The sequence below is a fragment of the Sipha flava genome, unplaced genomic scaffold, assembly GCF_003268045.1.
Source record: "Sipha flava isolate LNK unplaced genomic scaffold, YSA_version1 178_pilon_pilon, whole genome shotgun sequence".
In the NCBI taxonomy this organism is placed as follows: Eukaryota; Metazoa; Arthropoda; class Insecta; order Hemiptera; family Aphididae; genus Sipha; species Sipha flava.
The window spans coordinates 297267-316786 of NW_020272126.1; the positions used below are offsets into that span (position 1 = coordinate 297267).

The 19520-nt window shown below is 29.9% G+C and overlaps 1 protein-coding gene across 8 annotated transcripts in view; it reads left to right on the forward strand.

The window, feature by feature from the left end:
* The window catches only part of LOC112680628 (amphoterin-induced protein 2), a 355883-nt gene that overhangs the window by 79919 nt on the left and 256444 nt on the right, over nucleotides 1-19520 (forward strand). The window lies entirely within an intron of this gene.

Genomic DNA, 19520 nt, shown 5'->3' on the forward strand with positions numbered 1-19520 from the left:
TAGAAAGTTCCATGTTTATTCTTTTATACTCACTGAATACGTCTTGTACATCCGATAACTAAAAATTGATATTCATATCATAATAAAATGAACTATAATATTTGTTTTTCTCATAGTCAGTTCCTCCTGATCCATAACAATTATAGTTAATTATAGTTACACATATAAATATTGCCCAATTAGATTATCTCATTTTGTGATCTGCGATCTACTTCTTTAATTTATACGCGTAGATATGTTAGTTCTACACGAAAGCATATAAGGACTCGCGTCAATTAAGTAAAATACCATAATAGCAAAAGTTACTCAGTGTGAAAAACATTATTCATATTTACTCGTATATACTACCCACATACATTTATTCGTCTGTGGCAGCGAATCCTCTATACGTTAGATTAAAATATGGCAGTAGTAGGTAAATTTATTTGATTGTTGTATAATGTAGGTATATTATATGTATTCTATATACATACTCATTATTATATATGTATATGTTATACTTATAATGTGTTGTGTTTAGTGTATAATAACGTGTAATAATATCCTAGGCTCGCCGGTGTCACTTATAGTTTTGTTAAATGTTTGTGATCACTAATATGATATTATATTATTATTGTACATTATCATCGTATATATATGAGTATATAATATGTACCTTGGTTGCAAAACATACCACTCATTGGCTGTACATACATACAAAAGGGCGCAATTATTAATTATTATTGTTGTAACACGATGTTTGAACGCGTGTTTTATCGATGAAATGTAAAACACTGCGAAATAATAGCAGTTATTGTTTTAATATGATGAGTAAAACAATTTTCCCGGTGTATTCTTATTCGTTGTAAGTTTAACTTTTATACTTGGAGTCCGTTTAGAATATTTTTCTTGCAATTTAAAAAAAAAAAACATTGAGAAATGGTACAGCCTACCATAAAATGTTTTCTACTAGTTCAATAAGCTAATTATGAAACATATTATGAAAAAAAAAAAAAATAGGTGATCTAGCCAGTATTTTATTGGAGTTTTCGAAATAAATCGTATAATACTCAATAAAAATATTGAAATAAAAAATAAAAAAATAAAAATATACTTTTGTGATGAATAAAGAATATCTATACCTTATAGATTTTATAATCTGAAATTAAGTTGATATAATTTATGAAAATAGTAAAGTGTATTATTCCTTAGTAGACCATGGTTTCCGTTTTTGGCTAGGAGCATACATATTAATTAGTTGCCTAGCCTCCTCGAGAGCATGCAACATAGAGTCGACTATGGAGGAAGTATAGACCTGTGTTATCAATTACTGTAATTTTCAATGTTTGTCCTTGCACCTTTTTAATCGTCATTGTAAAAAACAGCTTAATGGGATATTATAGGCGCTTGAATTCCAATGGATAGTCACTTGTGGTCATTTAAATTCTTGGAATACAGGAATTATCATATTTGGTGCAGCCAGTCAGAATTTTCACCTCAAAAACGTTATTTTTCACAGACTTTAATTGTTATATTGTGCCGTTACATAATTTTGGTGCATTCTAATTCTGTATTCAAATAATATAAGAAACACATTTTAAAGTGAATTTGTGTGGCAAAGTCTCTTGATGAGTTGCAAATATGTTGATATTTTCTCCGTTGATTTTACAAATCTTGACATTTTTGAAGATTAGTATCTGACGTTTTTTCAGCTATTATCTTGTTTTTTTTTTTTTGAAATATCCGATGTACCCGGACTGAAATTAATTCATCTGCTCCTAAAACGGAAGTGGCGAAAGAATTGTAGATTACTCTAGTATATCTATTCTTTTGCTGTATCCCGTTTCCTATATTCAATAGAGCCTGAATCTGTGGCAGCGTTGTTGTCAGTTTCTAAAACTTCTTGCATATTCATTGCGAGTTTTAAAAATTGAACATAAGGTATGATATTTTAAGGCAGGCATTCATTTTTATTCATTTTTTCAGTATTTTTCCCCTTAATACACCTGATAATATTTGAATGAAGTCTTGCGCGAACATCATTATGATACCGTCGGTTGATCGAATGGTTGTTTCTATGATCTCTGAGCGTGCAATGAAGAGTTTCCATTCCAGCTTTTTGCTATAGTTGCTTCTTCTCATACTTTAAGACTTCTTTTCTTAAGGACTTTTGTTCATAAAGTCTATTCTTTTATATTAAATAACAGGCTTTTTCTCGATTGAAAGTCTAAAGATAATTTGTATGTTAAATTGGCTCTTTTTCCATTTTGCAATTATGTAGCTGTAATTTCTTTCAGATTATGCAACTACCAAAGCTAATTTTTGTTGCATTCTCAGTTTTGAAAGCAAAAGGTTTAAAACAACCGTCTTGCCAGTCCCACCAGGTACATCGAGAATGAAGAGTTGTCCAGAGTTTTGACTGATGTTATTTAAAACGATATTATAAACCATCCTCTGATAATCTGCCAATTTATACTTGTTTGATTGAACAAAAGTTAATGATTCATCAATATTGTATGATGTTTTTGTCAAGTTAGAATATCATAATTAGTTTTGGTACGTGAAATCATTTCAAAATGATTTTAATGGTGTTTCGAAGAAAGTATTTTTACGATTACAATACATATATAGGAGAAAAAGCGCTTATCAAATAGTTTTTATTTCAAAATGATTGAAAAAAAAATAATACATTTTTTACTAGCTATGCGCACGCGGCATCTGTACACGTTTTTAGAAACGCCCACCACCATTTTTATGAAAATTATGGTTACTGGAAAATTGTGGGTTAACTAACGTAATTACATTATAGATTTTACTTACATGCGATGACATATTTGGATATTCTTTCGAAAATGTATTAAGTTATGGTATATTGCCTGTTTTTTGTATTTAATATAATAAAGATGCTAATATTATAATACCCAGATGAACTATAACGAGCACAAGATAAAAATAAAGACCAAAATCGTGTATTGTTAATGTATTAAAACGCTAGTGAATTCATTCTTGCCGCGAGTCTCATGTATAAACAAACAAATACATGTTTACGAGCACGCGTATCCCAAAATCATAATGTATATAGTGCGTTACGTACATATTGTATTGTTGTTGTAAATACTACAATTGTTCGTAGTTAAAATTGTTATTACTATTCAATGGACCATATTGTGCACTTTGCAATCAATAACGGGAAAGCCGTTAATATTATTATCACGAGTAAAATACAGTCGAATAAAGTCAATCAATTGCGTAACGTCATTTTCTTATGCAGGCACTGCAAATCGCAAAAGTACGGATTATTTTATCACGCGCAATGCCTGCCGTAGCGGCGCACTAAGCATCAATTTCTTCATCTTGACACTATTTATACGAACGCGTGTAGGTCAAGTATGAATTTAGTATATTTTAAAAACATCTATACAGTTTTAAAATTAGTTAAATAACTTTTTGTTTAGATTTTGATGAAAGATAGTTTAATTTATATTTATCAAGATAATGATAAATACTTTTTATATGGCTATTAATGGGTTTCAAAAAAAATTAAATACCGATAAAAATCTATATCAAAATCAAAATAAATTTCAAAACCGAAAAATATATCAACTGATATTTAAACCCAATTGAAATTTTTTTTTTTTTTTTATTGTTTAGAAGAAATATACAATCTGTTCCTGATTGAAATAATAATAAAATGTGATGAAGGATAGTTTTACATGAAAGTTTGATGGCAGGAGTTACCCAGTGGTAACACTACTCTAATGTTATTTTTATTCTTAATTTAGAAGATCATGATACCAATTTCGTTTGAGTCTTAGGGGGGTGTCCAGATATTGTAAGTGATGCAAGGTTAGATATGAGGGGATTGATATGAGAAGGAAGTTTGGAGTGGAATCTTTTGTAGTAATTTACTGCTTCTTCATGGACGGTTTTAATTTTTAAATCTATGTGTAATGTTAGGTTTGAAATTTAAAGTAGGCAATTTGTGATCTTATGAAGGATATTATTTTGGAATGTCTGGATTTTATTGAGGTTTGTTTTTTAGTATTGCCCCAACGTTGTAGGTCGTAGGTCCACATAGGCTTAAGCAGGATTTTATAAATTAATAGTTTTGTGTTTAAAGAAGTGTTGGATATAAGCGTTTTAAGGACACAGAGGCGTGCATTAAGGGCAATTATTTTGATTTTAATGTGGTATGACCATGTGAGCCATCGGTCAAACGTTAGGCCTCAGTATTTAGTTGATTGAGAGGTAGGGATTTGAATATTGTCAAGAGATACTTCAGGGTAAGGAGGAATGCGGAGAGTGAAAGTAGTATGAATAGATTTGGAATGGTTTACTTTGATACGCCATTTTTTATACCAATCAGCCATGTGGTCAAGATGTAATTGAAGATTGAGGGAAGCTATATGTAGATCATTATAGTTAGGAATAATAGCCTTGTCGTCGGTAAATTCAGCTACAGATGAGTTAGAAGATGTGGGTTGGTTGACAGCGAAGATATTATATAAAATAGGAGATAGTATACTTCCTTGAGGGACACTTGCACGAATATTTGCTATATTTGAGTATGATAAGCCAATTCTGGTATAAAAATAATGTTCCTTGAGCTAGGATTTGATTAGCATGTAGTAGGTTGGATGAAGGATGGGTTTTATTTTAGATAACAGACCCTCATGCTATACTTTATCAAAGGCTTGGTTTATGTCCAAAAAAAGGCAAGAACAATAATTTTTTTTTAAGGGAAAAAGAAATGGCATTGACTAATCTTTAGAGCTGATGAGTTGAAGAATGAGAGGTGTAAAATCCAAATTGAGTATTTGGTAATATGGAGCTAGAAGAGATATAAGGAAGAATTTTTTTTTAGAATTAATCTATTAATCTTTCAAGAATTTTCGAAAAAAAGGGAAGGAGGCTTATTAGACAATAGAAAGAAGAAACATCAGGACGCTTATTGGGTTTTGGAACCAAAATTGTGACTGATAATTTCCATAGAAGGGAAAAGTATGTAGTCTTAAACATGCATTATATATAAATGTGAGTAGGACAATTGCTCTTTTAGGTAGAGATTTGGCTACTTCTGCAGTTATCAGATTGTAACCCGAGGATTTTTTGAGGCTGTGTTTTTGAATAGTGAATTTTCTTCATTAGGAGAGAAATACTTAACTGTGATGGAGGGAAGAAGAGGGGTGGCAAGAACACGGTTTACTGAGTCTATATGTTGAGGTATTTGTATATCCGAGTGTGGCATGAAGATTTCAGTTAGGTGGTCTCTAAATAGTTCTGTTTTTTCAGCGTCAGTACAAGCAAATCCACTATGTGGGTTAAGTATAGAAACGAGAGGAGCTTTGTATTTTAGTGCATTTATGGTAGCAGTCCAGAGGCTTCCATTTTTTGGTGATAAGTTAGAGAGATAATTTACAAAAGACTGTTTTTTATGTTTGAGTATTTTTTTCAGTGAATTTGATAAATTCTAAGTAAATGTTAATGACGGGGAAAAAAAAATAATAAAACACAAGAATGGAGCGTGCGAGGCGGTATGAACGCGACGGGCGCCGAACATAAACTGCGAATTGAAAATTAAAAATTATTTTCAAAATTGAAATCGGAAGTAAATTTTTTTTTTATCAAAAATATTGAAGAATATATATATATATATATACAATTTGTATTAATTTAACCAATAAGCTATATAGATAATTCTTCTCCTCCTTTATCATATTTACCTAACGCGTATACTATTCTTACCATTTTACCCATATCATAGACATAGCGCATATACCATGGTCCATCTCCTTCTTTAAAAATTGTTTCTTTTTTTTTCATTTGATTACTTCATTTTTTTATAAATATTATCAACTATTAAAAACAATTATTTGAAATTATAATGTTAACTCATTTAATGTGTATCTTAATGATTAAAATATTTAAATTAAAATAATTTAATGTAAACTTTAAACATAAACTAAAGGATAAATACCAGTAGGTAAAAATACCAAGTATAAAATTTAAATAAATAAATACAAACTTTATTTATATATTTCCTACATATTTACTACAAAAACATAACATTTGAATTTAAAAACTAAAAATAAAATAATATGTATTCTTCATGATGGTATTTTTAATTTAAACATGATAAAAAATATGTTTCTCACATAATAATTATAAATACATAACATATAAATTTAAAAAATAAATAACATGTGTCCTTGATGATATTTTTAATTTAAATAAAATAAAAAATTTAAAAAAAATTTTGAGATCCATGAATTTCTTTTAAGAACTTAATAATATCCAATTTCAATACTCTGAACATTTCATTACAATTTTGAAAAAACTAGTATTACTGATTTTAACGTTGAAACATGTAATTAAGATTTTTCAGATTTCCAATATTTATTGATAAGTGAAAAAAAATTTTCTATTGGTGCACTTATACCAAGTAGACTTAATACAAATTGGTCCACATTTCTAGGTATTTCTAGGTTTTTTGCTGGAATATCTTTATTTTTCATTAAATTAAAAAAATTTAGCCAATGTCTCTCAGTTGAAGTATAATTTTCATTACATTCAGACATTTTTTCTTAATTCAAAAATATTTTTAAATTCTTAATTCATTAAAAAGTAGGTCTCTTTCTCATCTCTTCTTATCTCTTTCACCAAATTAATTTTTAAATGTATCACAAGAAAGTAATAGTGTTTTCCATTCAATTGGATCTTGCAAACAGATCCAAGAGAATAATCTTAAGTCATTCATATTGGTGGACAATTTATTCAAATAATTTATACAACTATGTTATTATAAAAGTCTTTAGCTTGAAGTTAAAACTGGTCATGTTTATTAATTTAGAGTTTGGATAATGATTTTTTCATTTGAATTGTTAAAATTATTTCTTTTTTCTGTGTATTATAAAATTTATGAGTTTAAAATATTTAAATTCTGCTTAAATTGTACATGTTTTATTGACTTCAACATTTAAAATAGTTTGATGAAATAAAAATTAATTGTTGTGAACAAACCAAAACCAAATTTCTCCATTAGGATTTAAAAAAAAATCTTTAAAGATTTGGCACTCTACTGAACTATTCTTTTAATAGCTTTTAATATTCTTCTAAACTATTATTTTAATGGCTTAAACATTTGTAAAATTTGTTCAACTGCTGGCATTAAGCTTAAAAATCTGGTTTTTGAAAAGAAAATATATTTTTTTGTACTCAACTTCTATAGTAAAACAAATCCTTTAATGAACAAACTCTAAGAGTTTAAATGTAAAAATATTTAAAAATGTTTAAAACAATTATTTCAATATCAAAAGATAAAACGTCAGTCGAATTTTGAATGCAATTATTAAGAATGTGTGCCACACATCCAACAATGGAGGAAGAATATGTATTGTTTAATTTTTTGAATAAATTGCTTTTTCTATGTTTGTTTGATTCTCCAAAATTAGTTTAAGTATTATCTGCAAATAATCCTACGCACTTATATACAATATTTAGTTTGGTTAAAGAATTAAAAACACAATAATTTAGATAATATATTGGATATTTCTCCAAGTAATGCTTTAAGGTCTAATAATTTAATTTTCACTCCTTTTTTTAAACTAAAATATCTCAAAAAAAAAAAAAAATGGAACTATTTTTATTTTTTTGTGATTAGAAGAATCAATCATTACACTAAAACATATAGCATTTTGTAAGGCTGCGTCCAATCTGAATTCGGCTTCTTTGGCAAATACATTAGTGATTATACATTCAGTTTTGGTTCTATCCAAAACAAATTTTAGTTCAAATAATGTTGCAATTAACTTAGAAGTACAATCTAAGGATCTAAAACTATGCATGTGTTTTGTTATGTGTTAAGCAAATGTTCCTTCTTTTGCGGCAAGTTGTAAATTTTCATAAGTAAGATTATTCGTTTTAAAAAAATGATTTACCTTTCAACTAGATGCAGACAAATTTAAAGCTACTGGATATTTTTGTTTTTTTATATGATTTGTTATATTCCTGGTCTTACTATTTGATAAATCAAATTCAGTTTTACATATTTCACAATACACAATATGAGGAGATTTCGAAATCGGTTTTATAAAAGTAATCTTATTCTATAGATTTGAATTATATGTACATTTTCTACTTGGTGAACTTATTGTAAAATCTAAAATTATACTATTTTTGGGTTCATTATCTCGTAGATCGTACTCGCCATAGTATTTACCATTTACCGTTTATTTTTGTGAACTGTTAAGCTGGGTTCACACTAAACCGAGACGTGTATTTTACCAGACTGTGTGCTTTGAAAATGTGTGATATCAATATATATCTTATGGTGATGCTATCAAATTGATATGATATGATATGATATGAAATATTTTCATAAGTTTCAATAAATAATAACTGACGGATATTAAATTATATAGTAGAAATTATGTATTATATTATTATTAGAGCTCAAAACTTAATTCTCTTAAAAAGTAGTAAATATGCATGCACTTATACGCTTAAAAAAGTATAAATATGCTTAAAAAATATGCACTTAATTTTTTTTAACCAAAAAATGTTCATAAATAAAGATATTTTATTAAATATACTCGTACATAGCAGTACAAATGTTGTTAGTATATTATACTAAGCTAAACATAATTTTTAGGTATCAATATATAAGATAAAATAAAACATAAGTAAAATAAATAGCTTAAAATTTGAAATTTTCTTTTAAAATGTTCCCATTAGGTTTTTCATAGTGTCATGTAAATAATTTCAAGGTTACTTAGCAATAAATTGAATAGCACAATAAAATCATGCAAATGTAACACCTTCCGAGCCCATTATTATTATGAATAATATTATCATAGAATATTAAATTATGACTATTAAAATCGGTAACCACACGTTCAAAAGTTGAATAAAATCAACTTCATGGTATCTTATGGTTAGTGAGGTAACTATTGATTTATTATACGGTATACCTTGATGTAACAATATGATTCAACCAATCAGAGATAATTATTTTAGAAGACACGACACGGCACGGTGTAGTGTGAACCCGGTTTTATTCTAACCGGCTTTATTCTATAAAATTTTATATTCAGTAATTGTATATATATACAACCGTGGTAATTTCATAGTCACCATCATCGATAATACAAAACAGATAACAAATTGAATTAACTACGCTACCAATCAATCAGAATGCTTTAGTCTGAACTATAAAATATAAATTAATAACCAAATTATAAAAAAAAAAAAACATAAGCATAAATTTACCTCATAATATTTTTAAAAAAAAGAGTATAATTTCATGTACTTAACAATATTGTTAAGGACACAAGGACACTCATCAAAAAAATGCACTGTCCTTCGAAAAAGAGTACGCCTCGTCACTATTACTATAAGAGAATAGTAGGAGAGTAGAATATTTATTGTCTGATCATCGAGAGGGTTCCATAAGACCAGAGACTATTAAGTTAGACGTCCGCAAATATAAGGCATAGGTATGTATATTACGTATGTAATAATATTGCAGTTATACCCATTGTTTATTGCTACTGATATTAAATTCCTTTTGTTAATATAAGTCTTATTATTATCTTCACTCTGTTAATTACTACATTGATTCACACCATTATTATTCATATTGTTTACATATCATAATTTGTATTCCAACCCAGTTATAATATAGTTTCATTTTAAAAAACGAAAAAATTATTGAATGAAGTTACTCGAATCGGTACGAGATACGACGTTCGCAGTAATTATAGATTGTTTTGTTATACGTTCCATGTCGATTACAGAAAACATAAGTTGTATAATATTTTATGGTGAGTTTTCAATGGGCAACAAACAAGCAAACAAACAATACATAGTTATGTGAACGTTTATATTAAAAAGCGAGGGGCATGAGTTCATATTCGAAAATGCAACTAAATAATCAACCTTAATTACGAAAAGTAATTTTTTTATTACATAATTATATTATGTTTAATTTACTGACCCATACCAATTAGTATTGAAATACAATTATTTTTCGGTAATTTAGTTTTTAAATTAAAATATTGTTCTTTTTTGTATAACTGTTTTTGGTTATTTGTTATATTAAAAATTATCAGACTATAAAAAAATGTTGGTAACTTTAAGAACTCTATCATGCATAGCCTTGCTGATATTCCAAGTAATCGGTACTCATTCACAGCGTGTCAAATAAAATAATATTTTCTATAAAATATTGTGAATCCTTATGAAAATCTAAAAAATAGAAAAAAATTGTAGCAATTTTCTATCGCACAAATAAATGGGTGTATTTTCATTATACTCATCAATCATGAGCTATATTTTCATTCTTTTGATTACAATATTTCAGGTACCTAATAAAATTGTATGTATATTCTAGTTGACGAATTTAAAAGTCTGACTAATTTACGATAAGTATCTTAGAATCAAAATCAAAACCACAAAACAGTTCAACGATCTTATAAAATGCAAAATGTTAAATCTACATATTTATGAGTTAAATTTAAAATTATAACCTACTGTTTGTAGTATAAAATTAATTTTGAAAAACTTATTTTAGTACGCTTAAAAAAATTTTGTCAAGTTAAGTTAATATCGTAATGCCAGAAGAGAAACTGACGTCCGATAGTGATTGTATATAGAGAATTTGAGGATAACACCCTTTTGGTGAATGAGTTTTTTGTGTTTCTTGTATTGTGTTTTCTCCTCGCAAAAGTACTGTAGCTGATAGAACGGTGTTTAAATATATACATTCAAATGAGCGCAATGAGTATTAAGCAGATGAAAATAGAAAATGGTGATTTTATTTATTTTTTTATTGAATTCGATATTAGTAAATAACAAAATTAAAAACCTCTAATAACAAACGAAAAAATATAGTTGTTTTATTATGTAATTATACTACGTTTATCGACTCTCTGATTTTATTAATACGAACAAAATAGGACCACTTGGTTTTTTACACAATACAATTTTTGCAACTAAATGCAGAAAGGACATATATTTTTCCATAAGCTTACAAGTAACAATTACAGCCTAACCCACACATTATTCCTGCGGTTAAACCCACTCTAATCCTACCTTCAGTGCAACACCAATTTCATTGGGTCACATTTTTACACACGTTTTTTTCGCCATGCATCGAGTTCTTACGGTGAAAATACCCGACAACCGAAAACCGTACAATGATTCTTTCGCACACGTTTGGTCCTAGTTTATGCAAATAATTTTGCTAATCGATGGCGGCGCGTGCGTTTATATTATTATAATTACCATGTGAAATAACCTGCAACAACAATGTGCTCTAGGGAATGCCTCAGAGTCGACTCACCGTGGTTGGTGGCGGGACTTGAAGGGCGAAAGCAAAGAGACGTGATTTTGAACAGTTATATACCTCAGGGATTAACCGACTCCGTACGTAATTTTAGCCGGGAATTAATCGCTACGGGTTTAGAATGCCGGCGAATTATTTATGTGTGCAGCGGACCCGTGATACTACGTGCAATACACCGCCTCCGGCCGGTGGACTATTGATTTTTCACGCGCGGTACAGTTGGTTTTTCCGACATGACGACGATGACGACCGAATTTGGGCAATAATAGGATTTCTGACCAGCCGCGTGCAGCACGAACCGTCCGGGGACCGTCATCGTAAATAGACGTGTGATATACACATAAAACGAGTAAGTATCGTCGAATATGCGTGCCCGGACGCTGTGTGCCAACGTGGTCCAAACGGAGAGCGCGTGGTGCGGCTTAATAAAGACAAGATAATCCGTTTTAGAAATCCTCGTGAAAGGATACCGCGACATAGGAGGTTTAACCCGGAATGCTGTTTGGAAGTCCTAGACATCGTTGATGGTGGGGTACTCGCGTTTTCGAATGAAATCTTCCGCCCTCGTTTTATATGCACTTAGTGCATACGTGTTCAACACGCGTCAATAGGTAATGCGCATCCACGGAACCGGAAGAAGAACGAATGTGGAATGTTTCCGTCTTGCCACGGAAGCGAGACTACCGCATTGTATAGCTACTCGTGTGCGGCGCATTAAGTGCCACCGTTGTCGTCGTCACCGCAGGTTTGATGCGAATTACGCCCCGACCGTCCGTCACAGAACGTATCGTTATATCTTACGCTATTGAGCCGGAAGACTTTTCGCGTACCTCCCCGCAGCATTACCGGAAACTTTTTTCCTCCAGAAAGTCTCGTTTTATGCGTTACATAGCCGTTCGCCGTACAATATAATATACTCGGTGAGCCACTTGATCGAAAACCGCCGCAGTGGCGTCAGCCATGCAAATCGGATAATACATAAATCGCTCGGAATGAGTCTCGGCTCGCTGCCACGAAACTTTAAACCCACCCTCCACTCGAACACAGGACATATTATAAGTTTCCGTACCGTACGCCCTACGTACGTACGTACAAAAGACACATTCGTAGTGCTCATCCCACCGTTTCCATTTCGGTATACAAACCTATATTATATGGTATAAACCTTTTGAGAAAACCTGCAGTTAACTGTCGTCGTCGTCGTTGGCTTCCCACCTTGTCTCAGCTATAATTTCCCGCTCGTCTCGTCCACTGTATCTCGGCTCTAACGTAGAAACTTACCAAGAACACTATTATACGACGTGCACACATCCGTTCGGTATACAGGCCGTTCACGTAAAGCTCGCGTTTCGCAGACGGTGTACGACGTTTCGTCTTTGTCGTTTTACGAGGAGCTATCACCGTTGTCGCACCAGTTGTTAGTACGACCGTCGTTTTCGCGCGGGAACTGGCTCGTCCGAAAATTCGCGAATCATCATCACAACCAACGCGACGACGGTGACACATGCGTACCCCAACGATGAACTGACCCGCGTAATAGCCTCTCGTGCGTATGTCGACGGTCGGTTTTCAGGCGTCCTCGTAAATGTGCACGACTAATAATGCGTTCGTGCACACGGTACACCTATTATTGTATGCATCAGAAGCTAAAATATAACATTTTTCGTACTTCACACTCAAGGATTTTGCCATACTCCTCTTTCAGACGTTAACGGTAACGAATAACACATTTAAAATAGTTGGTATTCTAGATTTTGCCGATGATATATCTTGGAATTTTAAAAATATGTAAGATAATTCAATAAAAAAATTTACAATTAAAAACAAATACCATAATATAGAGAATAGAACCACAACACACTTTTTAATTTCGTACTACACAAAGTGTGTGCACACAATTTTAGTCATTGGTATGCCTAGCGTTACGTTATTATTGTTTAACGAGAACAATACGAACATGTATATTGTGCTAGACGACAGGTTTCTCGGGCTATGCGATCATTATTATATCATTATACGGTACAACGTTTTCGATCCGAACGCGTTTTTACTTCCATTCGGTTTGTTGCGGTTCTTTTACAATGTACACTTGGCTGTAGGTACCCTTATCGTACACGATATTCCGTAATTTCGCGGTTTTCAGTGCTCATGTCTCGTATGTGTTGACCCATGTGTCTCAGATACGCGTTTGATAAATCCATTAAGTACCTGAAATGGAATTGAAAACAATACCGTATCAACTCGATTGTCAATAATCAGTCGTATTAATTATAATACAAGTTATAACTAATAAGCGACATTTTAAAAAAGAGTTATAGTTGATCGAAATAAATATATTATCAAGAATATTATAATTATTATATGATGACACGGTAGAATTTAACCACCGCGATTATTTGTTGCAACATTCAAGTATAACCTATCGCTTGTTTATCATTGATAATTGATTATTTGTATTTTTATTTTTATTCACTCGGTACATGATCGACGTGACCAATATCTACTTTGAATATTTCTTCTGGATTAAAGATCTTGCCTTTAACTTGTTATTGACAAACAGTTTAAAAACAGTTATATGAATTTCTTTTTAATTTCATGGTTTGACATTTAATAATACACTATTTAATGGTCGATACAAGTTGATCGAAACTTGATTACTTCAAAAATGTTTAGGTAACACTTAACTTGACTTATCAATCGTATTTATAACGTACTTACGGTACACGTGATTGTGAAAATGAAAATGAAAAAAGTATTATTTTGTTTGACTAAAGTTTAAACTGTCTGATATGATTTCGACCGGCTGTTAGAAATGGTTTTGTATATTCTATTTTATTCGCTGACCCGTAATTAGTTGATCCTAATAATCCTACCCATTGTAAATGATAAGACACAAAAACCTATATTCCAGTGTACTGCGGCTTTTTTATTAAAATAATCATAGGAAATATAAACTGTAAAATAGTGTTTATAATTTCCAGAAACACAATACGAAATTATTAGTTTGTGAAACAAAATTAATTTTCGAACATCTGATGCGTATTTCCTAAGCAAAGCAACAAGTCAGAAATTATAATAGTATATTTGGGGATCAGAAGGGATAAGGTGGCTAATGTCTAAATGCACAGTCATCCGTTTGAATCTGGCTTCCGGTGATTTCGCACTCCGGACAGGAGACGACCATCATCAAAGAAGGAAACGCTATAATTATCCTTCAAATAGTTTGGTTAATTGTGAATAAAAAAAAAAAAAAAAACTATTGAGAAAAAAAAGCTCAGTTGTTGATAGTTTTTTTAAAAAAAAATAAAATCTTAGTACATTTTTTTAACGGTTATATATAGAACTTAATGATTATTTCTGAAATTTCTCATAATGTGATGTACGTATATGATACTAAAGGAAATGTATTAAGACAAAATCTATCTAAAAAAACCTTGTTTCAATACTGATTGCAAACATTGTATGATTTTTAAAATTATTTACATCGTTTTTGCCGCTGCTTGGAACTGCAAACATAAAATAAATCAAACTTATTAGTTTCATATATTTTATGTCTTAGTAGAGCATGTGCAAACGGAATCGCACGTTAATAATAAACTAGATACTGTGTTTGTTGTCTTCAAACGCATCTTTGCGTAACCGGATTTGTTTGTCTGAAATTAACTGAAATTAACACAAACAAGAATTAATCGTATGGACAAAATAAGTAGGTACAATTCGATACACGTATAATGTTCAACATAAGTACTATTTATATTATGAATTTAGGACGTGGTGGTGCACTAAGTTAAAACAAATTGAAAATCGTAAAAGAGCGGAGAAAAAGCACGATATATCGAAATACGAGATCAGTAGTTATAATATAAATCAAGTATATATATCAATGGAATCGTAAAAGCTTTTTGGAAAAATAAATAACTATGGAACTTTTAAAACATTTATGTTACCATTATATCGTTTAGAAACGTTTCGGAATCTCGTAGATAGAAGTATTGTTTAGTATTATTTTTTTTAAAAATTCGAAAACATTTTGCCACGTGGTCATACCCCAGTTGATATTATATTGAGAAGAGAATAGTCGAATGTGATATGATATTTATTATTATTTTTTTTTGTTTTTGGTGAAATTTCAACTCTGAATGGCATTGTTTCTTTGATAATTTTTTTTAACAACTGCTTTTGTTGTTTTATTCATTATAAAGCGGGTTTTACTTGCAACTTTTAACGAATCATTTGATATTTTCTCTTCCAAACTGATATTTATTTTCCAGTCACCAAAATGTAGTAACAAATAAATATTACACGCATTTCATGTTTATATTTTTACTTAAACGTAAAACTGACACGTTTAGTTTCTTGTTTTGTTGGGAAATTATTTGCACACATAATTCGATTGTCGAAGAAGCACGTTACAGCGGTAAATTCATCTCCACTTTATGTACAAATCTCCTCACAACGTGCTTTTCCACTCAAACTTATTTCCCTTACTCGTATAGAACTATTCTCACCTTATGGTGCGCAGTAAAACAGTTGGTTATAATTAAAATATTATCATATATTAATCTCGTCCCATTTGAATATTGGAGAACGTGAATGAATACGGAATGGTTGATTGACAGTATTTAAATTATTATTATGGTATACGTGCCGTTTGCACGAATAATAGCAATTGTATTGCACTATAATTATTTTTTTTTTTTCGTTTGAATAACTTGAATTATACGAACAGAATTATGTAGTGTAGTATGTCTTTATTAAACATACTCCAGCTTAATATTCAGCCGATGGTAGTTTATGCCATCAATAACACATGTAATTCGTGCGCCACCTACATATAATTAATGTTACATATTTATTTTGCGCCTCGCCGTATCTACTCATAATGCAATTCACGGCAACACGACCAAATTATATTACGAGTATAAGAAATTGATTTATATGCTAACACATATTTTATAACATAAATATATTAATTTTTATATATACGTGTACATAAACAATTCTTTCTCAACTAATATTAAGAATTATTTGTATTATTAAATCACAAATTTAAAAATTTTAATTATATTATAAATAATTATAAATTTCTTGGATGATAATATAAAATAAAATGGAAAACAAAATTAACATACTAGATACAATGACTAAATTATGAACCATACATTTGTGTGTCATATGAAATATCTAGTTTTATTTGTTATCAGGAGTGGCACAAATTACATGTACACCTTTTTGGACGTGGTGCAAATTATATAAACTTTTTTTCGGTCATTTTTGGCATAAATTACATACACCCTAATATTCATATCATGTTTTAAGCACAATGAGATATTTAAAATGAATACCTGAATGTATTAATTATATTTGTATTTATTTATTTTCATGATAAATTACTGAAAGATTTTACATAAAATATATTTTTTACGCCTCCTTTAAGTTTTACTTGTGGCAAGGCAGATATTATTATAAAGCTTTTTGTACTACATTGCAATAATATTTGTAAATAGTAAATATGACAGTTAGAATAACAAAAGATTAAAAAGAGTAAAAGGTTAAAGTATAGATAATATTGAAAAAGAAAAATAATTTAAAAAAAAAACACAAACGTCAGCATAATAGTAGTATAGATTATTTTAAGTCTTTCTAAAAGTTACTAGTTGACAATAAAAAAAAAAAAATAAGTATATTTCTTATCTTATTATTATTGCCTTATTTATCACTTTTATATTTCACATACGAAACAGGTGTATGGGAAAAATAAGTTTTTAATCATAAAGCACTTCAATGCGACATCACAGGTTACACGAAAACATTAGATCTGCACTATTCGGATAAAAAAGGAAAATATTTCCACGTGGTATTATATCAGAAGCCAAAAAGTTCCCCAAGGGTTTGGTCAAGATTTTGCCCTACTTCGTTACCGATGCATATATGTTCCAAAGGGAGCTCGTGAGTAGTGAGCTGGACGTCATTTTTGTGTTGGACACGATATACCACGACGTTTTGACGTCCAAGTGGTTATCGATGTTTCAGTAAAGCGGATAAGGAGGACATCGTACACTGTCACAAACGGGAGCACTCATGTATCAGTTTCCTGTAGCTTTGCAAGATAAAACCATGTGTGTGTGTGTGTGGGTGTGGGTGTGTTCGTGTGTGTGTAAGTAAGAGTTGATTGTAGTAGCATTGTTCTTTTAGAGAAAAAAATGTTTCTTATCACGATTGATCCACAAATCCTAAACGGGACGATATGTCTAAGTCACATCACCATATTAATACTACTCTAGTACTTACTTTTTATTTATTTATAGTTATGCATTTCGTTTAATTTGTAAATATGTTCAGAAATTTAGTTCATTTCAACGTAAAATGCACGATTTACACTATGAAAAATCCAATGTTATTAATAAACTAGAATTTCAATATTTTTTTATTGTTTTCCAAAACTTACTACCATAAATGCGTTTTAAGTACTTTTGATTGACAACACAAACGTTTATTTTACTTTTTTTTCCGATTTTTTCAACTTCAGATTTTAAAATTATTTTCTTAAATTTAAGAGCATTTAAAATTTTAACCAGTGTTGTGCTTAGATGAAAAAAAAAATATATTTAGATATAGATAGATACGGTAGAAAATGAATTTATTTAAATATAGATAAATTAAATCACTTTTATCTAGATACAAATAGATAAAATCATTTTTATCTAGATATTTATATATAATATTTATAAACGCATCAACGTTTTCATTCATTTGTAGGCGAACTATTTTGGTCTTGGGTAATGATTGTATTATGTAACGATCCATTACAAAACATAAAATATTTCACCAATAAAATAAAATTGAAAGTCATAGACAAAATTATGAAAAATATGAAAACGGTCTAATGATAAACACTGAACACGTTTTGGATGAGAGTGAGCTGGGTACAGTATAAGTTTTTAATAAATAACGGACGTTTCACGCCTAATATTTATTTTGTTGTACAACAATATTATGTAGACACATCAAAGTATGAATTCACAGAATTGGGGTCCGGTAATGACAATTATTTAGAGCACATAATTACATGAACAATGGACATAATTTTTAAATAAATATTGAATTTAAGGTGGTCCAATGATGATGGATAACGATCAATTTCTGTGTTGGTACAGCATAATGCGTATTGTAATTGCTATTTTCTTATCGACAATTATTTCTATATTTTAGTATTTAAAAACCATCTACCACGCAGCTGCAATAATAACCAGTTTAGACCTATGGTGCGTTATCTCTGGTTCTAATATTCTTGTAAATGCTCTTTCGACGTTCGTAATATCACAGAACAATAATAGTACAGGCATGAGACTTCTCCGTAAGGGCCATACTATGAAATTATAAATAATTCTTACCTGCCATGCATATTATGTAAGTAATATATGTCTATATACATAATAAATTGTCATTGTTCATAATTAATAATAAATGCTGTGTAAAACTATTTTAAAACCAATTTTTGCAAATAAATATACCAATTCAATTTCTTATTTAGTTATTTATTTTATATTGAATGATAAAATTGTAGATTAATTATTACTAATGATTAGCTACAGATTTTGGGTATTATCTAGATAACATATCTAGATAAATTTATCTAAAGCACAACACTGATTTTAACACACTTATCCGTTATTTATACAAATATAATAAACTATGAAGTATTTACCCATATTGTATAATATATATTATAAAATAATTTATTAAAGGCATTTTTATGGGTTTAAATTCTCAGCCCTAAAATGTACAATATTAATTAGCAAAACATTATATAAAATACTATTTTGAAATACAATAGGTATAGTACTATATTAATTTGGCTTCTATAACATATTCCTATTATTATTTGAATAATAATATAATATCGAAACTCATATCTGATATTTTTTTGTCTTGTCATATCAACGTCTAATGTTCTCTCGTGTTCTACAACTATAATATGAATATTAAATTTCAATTTCCATTATGCGCACAACATTCATGCTGTTCCGAACAATTATTGTTCTACTGGAATGACATTATGACGTTTTCATAAATGATGTACATGTGGTACGGCTAATTCACTACTTCGAAGAGACGAGTGAAGAAATAATAATTATTACTTCATGAATAGTTAGCCCGGTTTTGAGACAACTGCAAATTTAAATGAGGAGGTCAT